A 17,601-nucleotide genomic window follows, 5' to 3' on the forward strand; every position below is an offset into this window, starting at 1 on the left:
GCACAAGTCAAAGACAACGCAACGCATCGAACACTGGCATAGGTAGATGAACGGACATTGACAAACGTACAATCTCAAGTGCAAGAATTACAACAAGACAAGTACAAGCAAATGCAAGGCGCAATTACCAACAACGCAGTTTAACACAAACTGGCTGAGTGACGACCAAGTTGATCTCAAGAAATCAAGTCCGTCTACTTGAAGCCTGCGTACCACACCATCATGCCTGTGAGGAAAGACACGCATAAACCCAACCCCTGCATTGGAGTACCTCCTCCAGTGGCACAGACCAGCGCCCACTGTTTAGGTCCTGAATGGTCAAGGTGGCTGGAGTCATTGGACGACTTCCTCACAACGACCGGTGAGCAGAGGGATAGCAGACGTCGACTACTACTGCTTCAGCTGGTGGGTCACGAAGGCCGACGTTTAATCAAAACATTTTTAGCAAAAGACACAGAGACATATAGAGGACTCAGAGAGACGCTGCTCGCTCATTTCTACGCGAAGGAAGACGTGGATCATGAACGCACTGCTTTCAACGCAGCACGGCAGGAACCATTCGAATCCTTACCAAGCTTCATTACCCGGCTGCAACGTCTAGTGAAATGTTGCCACTTCGACACCTTCACAAATGAAGATGCTATCCGACTGCGGGTGATTGAAGGCTGTTCAAAACCTGACACCAAGCGCAAGATCATTCAAGGGCGGTTCTCGCTAAAAGAGATCATCAGGAGAGCCGAAATTGGAGAGCGGGTCACAGCGAGGGAAGCGTCCAAAGAATTCCACCAGGACGCAGGAAACGACAAGAGAAGAAAAGAGTCATTCTCCATGTCCGCAAGGAAAGCTCAGGAGTCAAACAAAACCCGAGAGAAGGAGGGCGAAAGCGGACTAGAGGCAAGATGTCATGAGAGACAAAGTGACAAGGAAGCAGGAAACACAAAGAGAAGAAAGGAGACATCCAAGGAGACATCCTCCATGTCCGCGAGGAAGGCCCAGGAGAAGAACAAAACCCGAGAGAGGGAGGGCGAAGGCGGACCAGAGACAAGATACCATGAAAGACGAAGTGACAGGGCACTCCCTGAGTCACCAACACAAAGGACAATGGACAAGGGTGTACGAAAGACTGGGACAGCCAGGAACAACCGGATTGACATATCGCCGAGAAGTCACTCAACACACTACTCTGGAGACAACTACTCTGGAGACATATCAAATAGTGACACAGACCACACAGAGGAGACCGAGACCAGTCTACTCAATGGTCATGATGAAAATACCAAACACCGGCGAGGGGACAAGCCACGTTATATTCGGAAACTAACATACTACTCTGGAGAACCATCAAGCAGAGACACAGATCACACAGAGGAGACTGACGACAGTCGACTCAACGACTATGAGGAAAGGACCAAACACAGGCGAGGGGACAAGCCACACCACCCCCAGAAACCGATATACACATACACTCGAATGACTCAAGACGCAGACGCTCAAGCCATCTGTGATCAGGAGGAAACAGAGAAGAGTCGAATATTATCCCAAGACCAAACCAAGAAAGTAAATACGGAGCTAGCAAACAAACCCGTCACAGCAATAACACAAAAGACACTTCAAAAGATGCACCCAGAGGAATGTCTCCTCGATAACATCGACTCCAAGAGTGTGTCATCGCTTCAAGGGATGCACCCAGAGGAGTATCTCCTCGACAGCGTCGACTCTAGGAGTGCGTCATCGACCGATTCAGAAAGCATGTCCGGACAATCACTTAAATCAACAGAATCCTGGTACCGACAACGGTCACGGTGTCCACCACTTGAAAACACAGGGGAAGCAAAGACCGTCGTCCCAGTCCGAAACAACACTCCTCAGGCCAACAACCTGCAATGCCTGAACTCTCCACAAGACACCATGCCATGCCAGCCCCAGGAACATCATGACATGAAGAATATACCGTCACCGCTGAAGGGGTCAGCAAGGCTTACACAAAAGGGACACAAAAGAAGCACAGATGCCGGTGACTGTACTCACTGGGCGGGAAGGGACCACCCAGTCACCCTACCTAGAGGGGCCAACCCGTTGAGAAAGAGAGGTCACTATCATCAGTCAGAAGGGAAACGTGCACCTGGGTCGTCTGGTATGCCTGTCCACGGACAGGAAGACAGGGAGGCCCCTGACCGAATAAGACAACGAGAAATAGAAGTGCATGCAGGCACTCGGAAGAAAACGAAAACAACGGACACACGTGTAAGAGATCAATTGCCACTCAAACAAGAACCACAAAAGAAAACGGACAGCCGACATCTAGCGGAGCCATCAACAGCCACATCACAAGAAGCGACACCCCTGTCAAGACAGTCGGAAAGACACAATGAAGTACCTCCAACAGACTGCACCCTGCTGACACCTGAGAAACAGACCGAGTTTGAGTTTGTAATGGAGAGGTGTTTCATGACTCAAACAGACGGGCCGCAGCCCTGTGCAGCTGATCACGGAACTATAGACACTTTGAGAATCAACTTTATTTGTTAAAAAGGGGGGAGATGTCGTGTCGTGATGCAGTCTAGTGGTTGGGGGGCGGAGCTAGGGAGGAGGAACAGGAATAGGAGGGACAAGGACGGAAGGATCAGTTATGAGCAGGCATGATAGAATAAAGGTCATGTTGCAACCTGCTCCTGGCTCCTGTAGTGATTAAGGGGAAGGCACGACAGCTTCCATGCACCCGCTGGCTCCCCAGCCACCCCTAGTGGTGTGTGAGCTAGCTCGCACAAATCTTTTTTTGTTTTGGGATGCTGGGAGGGCTCATGGCCCCTGCTGCTCTGCCGGCTCCCCTGACAGCACCCTTCCATGGGTGCTGGTGGAATTTGCCTTCTCTTCTTTGCTCCAGCCCCAGAAGAGCAGCTCCTATTGGGCGGAAGCAATCCTCTGATCCTCGCCTGCCAGTGTGGGCAGGATGATGGATTTGTGCTCTCACTCGGAGCCTTTCTGCTTAGCCATTCCTTGGTGGCCCATTTTGAAAGATGCTTCAGGTGCCTCTGTCACTTTCCCCAGAGCCTGGAGGTTAATGACAGCAGGCACAGGAAGGTTTCAAGAGAGAGAGAAAGAGAGGGAGGGAGATGAAAGTTAGAGAGGAAGTGATCAGAATGGAAGAACGAGAAAAAGAATGGATTGATGAAAAGAAAGAGATAGCGCAAGGATACGGAGACAAAGCTAGCAGTAAACATTTGAGCATTCTTGGCAGTCTGTCTTTGGTTCCCTAGTCAGGCCCTGATCACTGTGTTGTGGATAGACTATGCCATTAATAGTGTTTAAAGGCATCTTGTGAAGAAGAAAATGTGGGTTTTAATACCAGGTCTAATATCAAAGGTAATGTGGCCGGTAAAAAGCGACATAAATTGCAGCTTTTGTGAGCTCACATGCGGCTTTTTGAATACCTCACTGGAGTTCTCATAAACTATACAGCAACAACATTCTTCTGTTGCATTTGACATACATTTTCAAGCTAACTACTGTTCATGTAATGGGTCTGACCTACTAGAAGGCTTGCAAAGCAGTGTTTTTTTAAGATAATAAAGCTAATTATTTGATATTTCCTCCTTGTAATATCCATATAATGGGTGCATTTGCAAAATACATTGAAAAATATGAAAGTCTAGTTAAGAAAGCTCAGTAATGTTACATGTTTGGAAAGCCTCAAAAAGCTCTTCTGTACTCTATTTTCAACGTGTCCTTGCGTTTTGTCCAATATGCCTTCTGTTCCGCAGCTCATATATTCAGAAACCTCATGTAATGCGTTTTCTGATTAGCATAATAGACATGTTTGAGTTTATTTTTTAATGTTATGAATCCTTTCCTTTGAGCAGAAAAGTAAGTTCTCTGTATAACTAATAATTTACAGACTGACACAGATTAAATTCTAAGAAATTGAATCTGCTTCAGTAGAGATAATCATGTTACTGAGTTTAGAAATGAAGCTTTTGGTTTTTGTCAAAAAGTATTATCTTAAGAAGACTAAAATGTCACTGACAAGTTCAATCTCCTGCCACCTCGAAATCCACAATGCAGCCAAACCATAACTGTTATTATTTTGGAAAATATGTCAATGTTTTTAACCCTTTTTCTGCCAAGCCTCCCCCGCCTCCATGCTAAGGCTTTTTTTGCTATTTGGGGTTGTTTGTACTTAGGCTTCCCTTAACCTTTTGTCTACCTAAGGTATCCAAGTCAAATTTGCTTCCTTTTTTTCCACAAGCTGAGTGATTTCTCTGGAGGAGCCTGAAAAATTAGCCAAATACAGCTAAAAAAAGTGCTGCAGAAGAAAGTGTCTGTTTTTTTCCCTGCAAATGGTATCAACGGAGTGTTTGTGGTGCTAAATTCACCATCTTTCCAGCTTTGAGGAACCGGCAGAGTATTTGTAAGAAAACCAAGACTTTTTACACAGTTTTGGCATTTTACTGGGACATAGCCGATTTTTCTTATTTTGTCACTTTCAACCTCCTTCCAGTTAGTGGTAGAAATGGGTATGAAATCAATAATGGATCCCAGAAAACTATACATTTTTAAAATGAAGACACGATTCTGTGAATTCATCATTTGTGTAGATCCTTCAAGGTTTTCCTATAAGTAGGAACGGTTGAAATAAAAGTTTTGAAACTTAGTTGAAAAAAACAGCCATTTGTGCCTCAGTTTTCAAAGCTATAAACTGTTACCTCTGCAGGACCCTTCTGGTTGCTTAGCTATATAGGACTTGTGGGTTCACCAAGAACCCAAGGCACCAGACCTAATAACTAGGCTGCGCTTTGCAATGGTTTTTCATTGTGTACCCAGTATACCTCAATTCATTTGGTAAAATATAAAGTGTGAAAAATAGGTATCAAGGAAGCCTATGAATTTCTGAAATGTGAACAACATATGGAGTTTAGAAGCAGTGGTTATTTGCACATCTCCGAATCTGTGGGCGCCCATACTAGCATGTGAATTAGAGGGCATTCTTCAAAAGGATTTCTTTTTTTGCACACTGACTTACATTTGGAAGGCAGAATTTCATTGAGAGTGCATTGGTAATAACACTTGTTCTACTAGTCTGTGTTCCCGTCAGTCTCCTGATAAGAATGGTAACTCACTTGTTTGGGTAGGCCTTGTGCCCGTGACAGGAAACGCGCTGAAACGGAACGTATACACACCACACTTGTCGAGTGAAAAGTGACCCTTTTTTGCAAGGTGCTTAGCTGTGGATTTCGGACCCTAGGTCATCCCGCACCAAGAGAAACCAGCAAACCCAGAGAGGCACTCAGAGAAATCCAGGATCTGGTGCCTTGAGTGGTTCTCATCATGTTCTGTTACCTAGAATCCCTTGCAAACCTAAAATTTGTCAAAAAAACAAATTTTTCACACATTTCTGTGACGGAAAGTTCAGGAATCTGCGTGAGCTACAAACTTCCACCTACCGAACATTACTCTAAGTCTCTTAATAAAAATGTACCTCAGTTGTGTGGGTAGGCCCAGTGCCTGTGACAGGAAATGCAGCAAAACGCATCATTGACACATCACATTTGCCCAGTGAAAACGAATTCTTTTTTTCACAATGTGCCTAGCTGTGAATTTTGGATTCTAGCTGAGCCGGCACCTAGGGAAACCTAGAAAACCTGCGCTGAGGAAGATGGCCCAAGTTGTTCCAGGCTCATTTGAAGTAGAGTTGTCCACTGGGGCTCAAAACCAGATTGTGCATGTTGGGAATTCTAGCTCAGACCCCGATGATCTGGCCATTTAAACTGACAAACCCTTTTCTTTGATGTCCCTCGTAATTACATTGGGCCACAATCAAAGTGCGTACAGCCATCAGTTACTGTTAATAACGTGCAGCACCATCAATTCCTAAACGCAAAAGAAAACAAATGCAGACTCCACTTACCCCCGAGGCTACTCTCTTATCTGCTTTGTTAGTAGGGTGTCCCTTATTTAAAAATTAATACGACTGAATTCCCAGATGACCTAATCCGTAAGGTCAAGCAATGGTGTTCAAGGTTTTCTGAGGAAGGGGCTAAAGCTGCATCATACGTTATTATGAGTCTGGGAGAAAAAAACGAGTAAAATCAAGACGTTTGGCTGTGACGGTGATGAAATAACCAGGGTCTCCTCATTTCCGAATCTTGGCGTCTTATTCGATAAGAGATGCTCTTGGGTTGCACAGAGGAGGGCAAAAAGAATAGCCATGGCTCGCTCCTCAGTCTCGATACTTGACTTCACACGAAGGGTAGGTGCTAAACCAATGAAGGCAATGTTAAACATATATAAATCTAAGTGTATAGCTATCGCTTGTTATGGCTCTGACATCTGGGGGTTCACAAATTGTCCAGAGATCCAAACTGTAGAAAATAAATTTCTAAGAAGCCTGCTTTCAGTTCCTCAGTCTACATCTTCATATATTATACATGAGGAACTGAGTGTTGGCTATGTGACTGATGTAATCAAAATGTCCCCTTTTATCAAGTGGATCTCTATATGGTGTAACCCAGAACTGGAGCTAAATCGCAAGATCATTAGAGATTGTATGCCACTGGATAGGGCCTGCTGCCTGTCTCTGATCATTGGCTGGGTGACAGCTCACTTTGTGCATGCCCTCTAGACAGCCACAAGCAAAGGGAGGCTGGGTGTGACTTCAAGCCTTTTCCTGGGAAGAAGGGAGGGCGGAGCTGGGCACAGCCTCACAATTACATCTAGATAGACTGGGACCTGTCACCATACAAAGAGCTGTATAGCCCCTTGCGGTGCGTCTGGAGCCAGGGCAGAAAGAAGGGACCTGTTTGCTCTTTTAAGACCATTCTTTGAAGCCACCCTCACTTCAAAGGCACAACTAGGTATAAATACTGGACCTCTCACTCTACCAACTCAGTAAACGTCTGGACCGGAACACCACTTGCCAAGAAGAAAAACTGTTGAACTACGGACTGCCACTCTACTGGACTGCTGCTCCGGAAGACTGCTGCCTTGCTGTGCTGCCCTGCTGCCTGGTGCTCTTTTTGACTGGACCTTCATTACTTGACCCAGAGTAATGCCGAAGGCTAGCTTATTAGCCTCCTCTTCCTAGAAGACTCAGTGGCATCAAAGTCTTCCATCCTGCTCCTGTGCCTACTTCATTAGAAGTGGACCCATGTGCTTGGTCCATCAGAACTGCTGCAACCTCTGATGTGAATGCAGAATCTGCCACATCAGAACCACTGCATTGTTGCAACCACGTAAGGATGGTCAACGCAGCCCACAGCCGCCGATATTCGGCGCAAATGGCCTCCATCTTACGAACCCTGGCCCGGACAGCCATCTCCTTCCGGGTGAGCTTTTTTGGTTGCGGAGCATCTATATGAAGAACGGAAGAAAAACACTGTAGCCAATAGTCTTTAACATTAAGTCAAAATAATTCAACAGAAAGTTGTCTCACAGTAACACTAGCAACTTGCAAGCACAGTATAACATTTTGCCATGTATCTTTCCGCCATCTTTGTAGGCCTGTGACATTAGTAGGAGTTTCAGGAATTCTACTAGCAGCACTGTATGGACTCACTACTACATATCCAAATAAACAAAAGGATTCTATCAAAGTGTGCTGGTGATAGATTTTAATTTTTGGGTTTTAGATTTTGGTGAATTTTAAGGTGTGGTGTTTTTGGCTCTCTCTCAGATTGGTGAGACAAAGGCACTATGTGCTTTTAAAATACCCCTCACACACTAAGAATCCCCTTAGTGTCATGCTTCATCATTGGGGTCTTCCCGTCCCTCTATGGGGCGGGGCGTGCTACGACCTACGAATTGCGCGGGAGCACTGTTGTTGTGACGAAAGGCTATGTGTTGGTGCAGTGTAGGTGATATCAGTGAGGTGTAGGGACCTATTTGTGTGAGTAAAAATATTAAAAATTCCCTGGCTAGTAGAAAAAATGATTTAATCGCTTCTCTGGCTGGGAATGTTAAAAAGGGGTTGTGTGGTAGAGCTGTTAGCTAGCTACAAGGTCGACATGTTTCACAGGCAGTCCCCTACTGCCTGCTCATCAGGACCTCTGGTGGTCCCTACTGAATGATACTCAGTTCTAAAGTTTGCCTAGCGTCCTACAAACTGGTAGCAAAAATAAGCTATTGGTTTGAGCTTCAGGGCATGAGTTGGCCCTAGGCCTCACTACTACATAGTCAGAGAGTCAGAGACTACACCAGTCTTCTTCTTTTTTCTCTTGTTTTGCAAAAGAAATTACTTGTACGTGAACTTGTGGTAGCCGGCATAATGCCAGCTCACTCCGCTTGCACCCAAGAAAAATAGACACAAGCCATGATGACGCAAACTCACATTACTTTAAGCAGTACATGCAGGTGGGGATAGGAAGCTCTTACTTTTCTATAGGGGTGGCACTGGCCATACTCGGTTACATCAAGGGCTACTGCTCAATGTTATTTATATTTCGCACTGCCCCCCCGGGCCTTGACTACTACAAAAGGAAAATGAAGATTATTCCTTTCTGATCATATATCCTGCTGGTCACATGATCTTTGCTTATATGATGGATGACTTTAGGTGCTTTGTTCTAATAGATTGAGTGAACAACAGCAATAGTCCACCCATGACACAGCTGAAAGAAAATTATTAACATAGGGAGTGAGTGTGGTACCCATAATTGCCGGAGGAAGGGACTTGACTTGATATAATGTCAACTATACAATACACACAATATGTGCTGTGCTTTCAAAGTAAACTACTGTACTGTTAGTCAAGGGAGTATTTACATTTTCTGAACAATCACAACTTCTAGTATTTGGATTTCCTCAGCTTTGCTATTCTGGCACGGACATGCTGTTCAAAGTAACACTGTTCATCACTGAGCGTCTGCTCTACTACATACACCTCTGCTATCTATGAGGAAGAAGAAGATACCATCCAGGCTTCCAAAGTAAATGTCTATCATTCTTCTTAATGTCTTAACTGTACCAAGTTTACTTTTTCTCAACAACCAACTAACACCCTTTTCATTTTATTTGGTAAACCACCGTCTTGACTTGAATTTGAGTTTGACCCAAATGATATATTGCAATGCACACCACACATGCATTTTGTGATTCACCCACAAAGGCAGTCATCTTTTCTTTCTCCTCCAACCATCCTTGCTTCAAGCAGCCATGCCTGATTTCTTCCCATCAGCCACCTCTGTCTGCATTCAAAAACACGTATCATTCTTTACACATAAATGTTACGACTCACTCGTCCTTCCTTTCACCCTTTTTTCCCTTTTCGTTCTTCATATCCCTCAAGTTCATCTGATATGACTTGGCTTCACGATAAAAGTTTCCCAGCTGAGTTGAAGTCAAATAGAGGGGGCCATTGCTTACCCGAGAACTACCGCCGCTAATGCTATTACTAAGTCAAGGTTGACTGTCTTCTCCGTGATTGGCAAAAATGTAGTTCTAAATTAGTAACTGTTCTTAACAGTACAGTGTACTTGTGCTAGTGTACTGTCTACTGTACAGTACATCATGCACTCCTTTGCGAGCCTACTCAAAAATGTCAATAAGTAAGGAGTATGATAACTTACCACCGTCCGCCGCCGCTGAGCCATCCCCCACAGCTCCTCCTGGTGGCACTTGTGGCGCCGCCGCATCACCCCCTGGAGTGGACCCCTCCGCACTGCTGGCCCCATCACTGGTGGTGTTAGGTGCCGCATCTGATGTTGTGATGCCTAAAAAAAACATGTTATATTTTTAGATGCCATACACCACCCCCATTTCGTCTCGTAATGGAAGAAAATGTTATTACATAACATAACCAATTTTTAATTATTGGGAATGAAAAAAAGTGACGGTTTTGGGGAGGGTGTTAACCTTTTATATGGTTAGCCATTAAATGCTACACTTTTTGGCACAACTGATGAATGCTTGATTTTTAACGTGCACCATTTGTCTAATTACAAACAGAAGATTCCATTGCCCTTCTGCCAACAGGAAAATTCACCACCTACTCCTCATCACCAGCAGTACTTTAAGTACTTTAAAGAAGGTGGGGGCTCCCACACAGTTATGTTATTCTAATAATTTGATGTGTTAACTGTTAAGTTGAAGTATATTTATTCAAGGGAATGTTGTTTAAACTTTAACGTCATCTATCACCAGTGTTCGCTCGGAATACTGCCCTAATAAAAATAAAGAAATAGTTTTTTATTTCTTATTTGAAAATAAAACTTTAAAACTAACAAACACTGTGTGGTTTTTGTTCACGAGTGAGTGAGCTGAAGGGTTTGAACTACTGCACTTTGCAGGCATGTTTCCGTGACTCTGATAGGTCGGGACTCGGCGGTAGTCTTCCTCTGTTCTTCTGGGTCGTAATCATTGGTCAGACACACTAGATAGTCGGTCAGGGGATTGGGGGTTCTGTTCGAACTGAGGTATGTGGAAAGTCGAACTGCACCTATCATCAACAATGTCATATTTCTCTTGTCCATACTTCTGTATGTGCAGAATAGTCCCTGAAACACTAGCGGTATGGTATGTGCTCCTATCAAATCAAAAAAGATAACTACTAGCTTTTTCTTGGTGGACACATTGACATTTTGTTGTTGAAAATTGTCAAAGCACTTACATTAAGAAGACCAGAATAGACAGCAAGGGCAACCCGGAGGACTGCACTCAGTGCTAGAGCTATTGCTGGATCACAGTTTTGTTTAACACCGACTGGGCAAGCTTAGCTACCTACACAGACTGACTCATAATAATAATAAATAGTAGTATCACAGAGAGTGATGGTAGAGGCAGGATACGAATGTAGAAACAGTCTAGAAGAAGGTCAAAGACTATTTTGTAAAAAAATAGAATTAGGAAACAGTTTGAATTGAATAGGAGCTGTAAAAGTTAGGGAAGTATAAGTATTAATATACCAATAGAACAACTTACTGGGGCCAGCAGAAGAGCCTGCAGAGGACCGATCCTGCTGCCCACCTTGTTCCGCCGGAGTCTCTATTGTGGAAGTCTCCTTGCCCATGGGAGGTGCTGATGATCATGAAATAAACACAACATGGATGATTGTTTTCTTGAAAAAGCCGCAAATTTGCACGAATTCGCGGATTATGCAGAACGCGAATTCGCGCATTTCGCCCATACTTAGTAATTGCCAAGGTGTAATAGTGGCAACTGGTGGTGTTTTGGTTAACAGCCCATCTAGATTTTGTCGCGCATTTCTGGATGCAATGTTAATGGAAATAAATAGTCATATTTATTTTCTTCTCAATGCACAGGAATTTCAAAATATAAAATTAGAGTTCCATAGGATTGCCAGCTATACACATTTGATTGGCTGTACAGATGTGCCTATCTGCCCACCATCTGAAATTGAGCATTTTTTCTGCAACAGTAAAAATACTAATTCGCTAAATGTTCAAGTGGGGTGTGGTGTGTGGTGCAAATGACTTGATTACTAATATTGTATCCTGATTTCCATGGACAACAAATGATTCTTTCATTTTATATCAATTGTGAGGTAAACAAAAAAAATATGTTTCAACTTTAATAAAACTATTCTAGGCTTGTGTTTGCCGCCATAACCAGATATTGTAAATTCTACATTTCCCAAACTCCATTGCAACTCCTGCTTCTTTGCAGACTCATACTATCTAGTGCATAAATACTGCTGACTGATGCTCACTTTGGCCTGCTCCTACTTGTGTGTCAATTGCAGTGTCTGGTGTTGGCAATGTTTCCAAAGTATTAGTAACATGACTGAGACCTTGAGCTACATCTCTGCTGCAGTGCCATATTTCAACTTGTAAGCTCAGAATGTGGCAGGACAAAGTGGATGTGGCATATTCGAGCCAGTTTATTGACATACTTAGTACTTACACCATCAACACTTGCTGATTAATGACATTCCCTATGTCTTTGACTCATGTTATCCTGATAGAATGATAAGTATCAACTCTTCATTATGCATCCATGGAATTGTGTTTTTTAGTAAAAGTATATGCAACGTTTTGTAAACTAGATGTTATGTTTTTCTCCATGGTTAACAGTTTCTGTTTGATTGGTTGGATTATGTGTTAAGAACATGGCGAGTGAATCAGGGGGGGCAAGGCTAGCCAAGATGGCTGAGCAGGCATGATCCACCATGGCTCCGCTATGGCTAACAGCAAAAGTTAAGGCAAATTGCAGTGATTCAACCCGAACCCCACTCAGAAGTCCACCACTTGTTGTTAATAGTTCTAAGTGTAACTCATTATGTTTATGCAGTTAAACCTACTAATGTGTACATGAGTACATCTATTGAATTAACAAGAGTCCCTGGAGAAAATAAAGACATTAAAGAACTAACAAGTAGTGGCTTAAACCGAGATAATTCAATGTATTACTTTTCATTAAATGTATTTTCCAAACTTTTGTATGAATATTTTGACACAATGGATGCAAGAAATAGTTATGTGTGCATGCAATTTCCTTCATCTCTGTTTGAAGGGGTGACCGACCATCACCTTCCTTTAACATATGGTATTTCTTGTAGTGTATTAACAAGTTTATTCTATGGGAAGGAGCAGTTTCAGTATTATTATTCCAATATTGACCTAGTGTTTTCTGAAATTTCTATTAACAAGAACTTGAATATTGTGGAAAGTGCGAAAAATGGTGAAGTAATGGGAGAATTTTTGTCATACTGTAAAGCCTATAGATATTGTACATGCACACAGAAAAAATGTATTGCGCATCTTACACAGTGTAGAAAAAGAATGTATTAATACTGCAGAAGATAGACAGGAAGAAATAAAAAGAAAAGCTGCTGAACAGAAAGTATGAATACCTCTGTGGATTCATAAAGAAGGTGATTATAAAAAGAGTGAGACTTACGCTGCTATGTCTCTGGATTGGCAACACAAGGGAAAGCCTTGCATACTAAGACAAAAGACGGAATCGAATAATACATGTATCGGTTCCAGTGAGTGTGAACACACCTTCCTATTAACAGGAAGTTGGGGATTCACCCCTTCCCTGCGCCGCGAATTCAGACGTGGCGCGGGGGGATAGGGGATGAGCACGGCGCTTCGGTGCTCATGATGGCTCCACGCCATCATGAGTCACAGGCTGCGTGTGCTCATGAAGGAGTGGTTCCTTTATGACCATGCCCGCTCATTCATTCACACGCAGCCCGTGGCTCATGACAGTGTGGAGCCTTCATGAGCATACAAGGGGCTAAAGCGTATCACTGACCAAGTGTTTCCGGGAGTATATTATGTGTGTGGGAGAAATGCTTATTATAAATTGCTGAAATGTTGGTATGGATATTGTTACATGGTAATTGTTGTTCCTAAAATATATCATTTTAAATGATCATCATGGAATCATTGTAAAGGAACTAACGTAATGAAAGGGGAATAAGTCCTGCAGAGATTATTGGTGATATATTTGGTGCAATGATATCATCAGTAGGGGTAGTATTGACCTCGCATAAAATTAGAAAACTATCTACAGTGGTTGATTATCAGCAGATACCGCTGGTGGGCTCTTAGTGATTGATACTGAAATGGTTGCTATTAGGTCTATGGTTTTGCAGAATCGACTTGCCTTAGATGTATTACTGGCAAAAGAAGGTGGAGTCTGTAGCATTTTGAAACTTCATCAATGTTGCACTTATATCCCTGATACAAGTAAGGTTTTGCGGGGATATATAAGTAACATAACTAACTTGAGCAATCATTTAACCAAACTAAAAGCTGATGGTGCATGGGAGAGAATTGGGAAAGGATTTTCCTCAGTGGTAAGTTGGATTGCAGCACTGGGGGATAGCTTGGTTGGGCAAATATTAACACCATTAATAGTTATTTCAATTGGCGTATTAGTACACGAACTGATATATATTGGCTTTTAAGGCAAAGTGGAAATAAAGGAAAATAGAGGTGGAAAGAGAAAAAGAGCTGAAAAAGAATTAGAAGATTAGAAAGTCTTTATTACAATGTTGTAAATGAAATGGAAGGTATTAGACTGAAACAAATGAAAACAAGTACATTCTTAGAATTATCAGATTGTTATCAGATTGTCAAACAAAGATTATGTGATGGCTTAATTTGCCATCACAGGGGGAATTGATGGAGTGTAATTATCTTGGAATCATTTGTCTTGATCAATTTCTGCTCAATGGATAGTGTGATAATAATACATACTTAAGAAACAAGACTAACAGTGTGATTTGTGAAACACATGGGAGTTCAGTCTGCATTGTAAAAGCATGCAGTGCAGTTGCAAACCAGTTCGATTTGAAACCTACTATGGAACTGCTTACAGCAAGATGTGAGAAGGAACTAAATCCGCCTAACAGCTTGATAAATGCCAACGATCTCACTGAACACTACACTAAATCAACGACGGATATTGTCAATTCCACCATGCCACTAAAACTAAAAGGAATATCTGAGAAGGATAAACATCCTTGGTTTCATGAGACACTGAACGAAGATAGGCGTAAATTAAGGCTGGCAGAAAGAAGATGGAGACAGCACCCATCATCCCCCCAGCTTATTACACTCAGAAAGATCAGAAACGAGTACAACAAAAAAGTACTCAATTCCAAGAAGGAATTTGTTAGATCTGAACTAGACAGCGCCAAAAACAGACCACGGAAACTATTTGAGATATTAAAGCAACAACCAAATAAGCTGGCCAAATCCTCAGAAGAAAATACTAAAACTCACCTGAGTTGCGAAGAATTCTCTACATTCTTCACTGACAAGGCTAACACGCTGGAAAGAGAGCTCAGGTTGGTAGCCAACAACCTGCCTAAGAACCTACCAACTCAAAACAACGACACCAGGACAATCGATCACGTTATGTTGAAAAAGAATGCACATTGGGCAACCTTCAAGTTATATGACCAGAATTCCATTGACAAATCTCTATCAAATATTAAACCCAACAATCACTACAATGACCCTCTTCCATCGAAATGTTTAAAAAGAATCAATCATATCATCATCCCAGTATGGACAAAGATAATAAATGCCTCAGTCTCTCAAGGGATCCTACCAGATTTCCTAAAAACAGGTCAAGTCCTCCCCATCATAAAAAAACCTACAGTGGACCCAGCAGAGCCGAACAACTTTCGACCAGTTTCCAATATCCCATTATTCGCCGAACTAATTGAGAAATGTGCACAAAATCAGCTGAGCAACCACATCGCCAAGTTCAAGCTGCTGGACGACTGCCAATCCGGATTCAGACCGGGCCACAGTACGGAATCAGCAATCCTACACAATGTGGATGATGCACTGCAGGCCCTAGACCACAATCAAACATGCCTATTAGTACTTCTTGATACAAAAGGGGATGATGGACGGAGCGTTTGAACAAATCAAACACTCACCCCCAGTCAACTGATCTGGGTTTAATCCATCACCATTCTTTAGTTCACTCAGCCACCCCAGTTCAGACATGGCTATATGCAAATCAGTCTGACCCTGTGCCTGATGGAACAGTCCAGCCCGAACTGCCAAGCCATGTCTTCCCTGGACCGGAAACAAGCATCCTGGGACCGGTTTCGGATTCATAATCCTCATCAGCCAGGCTATCTTGAATCCAGTGGCCAAGTGAACAAGGGACTCACGTCTGAGTATACCCTGCCACATTTAAGGCGAACAAAGCGATACAAAAGGGGATGATGGAAGGAGCGTTTGAACAAATCAAACACTCACCCCCAGTCAACTGATCTGGGTTTAATCCATCACCATTCTTTAGTTCACTCAGCCACCCCAGTTCAGACATGGCTATATGCAAATCAGTCTGACCCTGTGCCTGATGGGAACAGTCCAAACTGAGCTGGGGTGGCAGAGTGGGCTAAAGAACGGTGATGGATTAAACCCAGATCTTTTGACTGGGTGTGAGTGTTTGATTGATCCAGATGCTCCGTCCATCACCACCCCCTTTTGTACCGCTTTTGGCCACCACAAGTGTGGCAGGGTATGCTCAGACGTGAGTCCCTTGCTCACTTTGCCACTGGATTCAAGCAAGCCGGGCTGAAGACGGCTGGAATGCCAGAAACCGGTCCTCGGAAGCTTGTTTCCGGTCCAGGGAAGACATGGCTTGGCAGTTCGGGCTGGACTGTTCCCATGAGGCACAGGGTCAGACTGATTTGCATATAGCCATGTCTGAGCTGGGGTGGCAGAGTGGGCTAAAGAACGGTGATGGATTAAACCCAGATCTTTTGACTGGGTGTGAGTGTTTGATTGATTCAGATGCTCCGTCCATCACCACCCCCTTTTGTACCGCTTTTGGCCACCACAAGTGTGGCAGGGTATGCTCAGACGTGAGTCCCTTGCTCACTTTGCCACTGGATTCAAGCAAGCCGGGCTGAAGACGGCTGGAATGCCAGAAACCGGTCCTCGGAAGCTTGTTTCCGGTCCAGGGAAGACATGGCTTGGCAGTTCGGGCTGGACTGTTCCCATGAGGCACAGGGTCAGACTGATTTGCATATAGCCATGTCTGAGCTGGGGTGGCAGAGTGGGCTAAAGAACGGTGATGGATTAAACCCAGATCTTTTGACTGGGTGTGAGTGTTTGATTGATTCAGATGCTCCGTCCATCACCACCCCCTTTTGTACCGCTTTTGGCCACCACAAGTGTGGCAGGGTATGCTCAGACGTGAGTCCCTTGCTCACTTTGCCACTGGATTCAAGCAAGCCGGGCTGAAGAAGGCTGGAATGCCAGAAACCAGTCCTCGGAAGCTTGTTTCCGGTCCAGGGAAGACATGGCTTGGCAGTTCGGGCTGGACTGTTCCCATGAGGCACAGGGTCAGACTGATTTGAATATAGCCATGTCTGAGCTGGGGTGGCAGAGTGGGCTAAAGAACGGTGATGGATTAAACCCAGATCTTTTGACTGGGTGTGAGTGTTTGATTGATTCAGATGCTCCGTCCATCACCACCCCCTTTTGTACCGCTTTTGGCCACCACAAGTGTGGCAGGGTATGCTCAGACGTGAGTCCCTTGCTCACTTTGCCACTGGATTCAAGCAAGCCGGGCTGAAGAAGGCTGGAATGCCAGAAACCAGTCCTCGGAAGCTTGTTTCCGGTCCAGGGAAGACATGGCTTGGCAGTTCGGGCTGGACTGTTCCCATGAGGCACAGGGTCAGACTGATTTGCATATAGCCATGTCTGAGCTGGGGTGGCAGAGTGGGCTAAAGAACGGTGATGGATTAAACCCAGATCTTTTGACTGGGTGTGAGTGTTTGATTGATTCAGATGCTCCGTCCATCACCACCCCCTTTTGTACCGCTTTTGGCCACCACAAGTGTGGCAGGGTATGCTCAGACGTGAGTCCCTTGCTCACTTTGCCACTGGATTCAAGCAAGCCGGGCTGAAGACGGCTGGAATGCCAGAAACCGGTCCTCGGAAGCTTGTTTCCGGTCCAGGGAAGACATGGCTTGGCAGTTCGGGCTGGACTGTTCCCATGAGGCACAGGGTCAGACTGATTTGCATATAGCCATGTCTGAGCTGGGGTGGCAGAGTGGGCTAAAGAACAGTGATGGATTAAACCCAGATCTTTTGATTGGGTGTGAGTGTTTGATTGATTCAGATGCTCCGTCCATCACCACCCCCTTTTGTACCGCTTTTGGCC

Source organism: Lissotriton helveticus, chromosome 5_1, assembly GCF_964261635.1.
Source record: "Lissotriton helveticus chromosome 5_1, aLisHel1.1, whole genome shotgun sequence".
NCBI classification, from domain to species: Eukaryota; Metazoa; Chordata; class Amphibia; order Caudata; family Salamandridae; genus Lissotriton; species Lissotriton helveticus.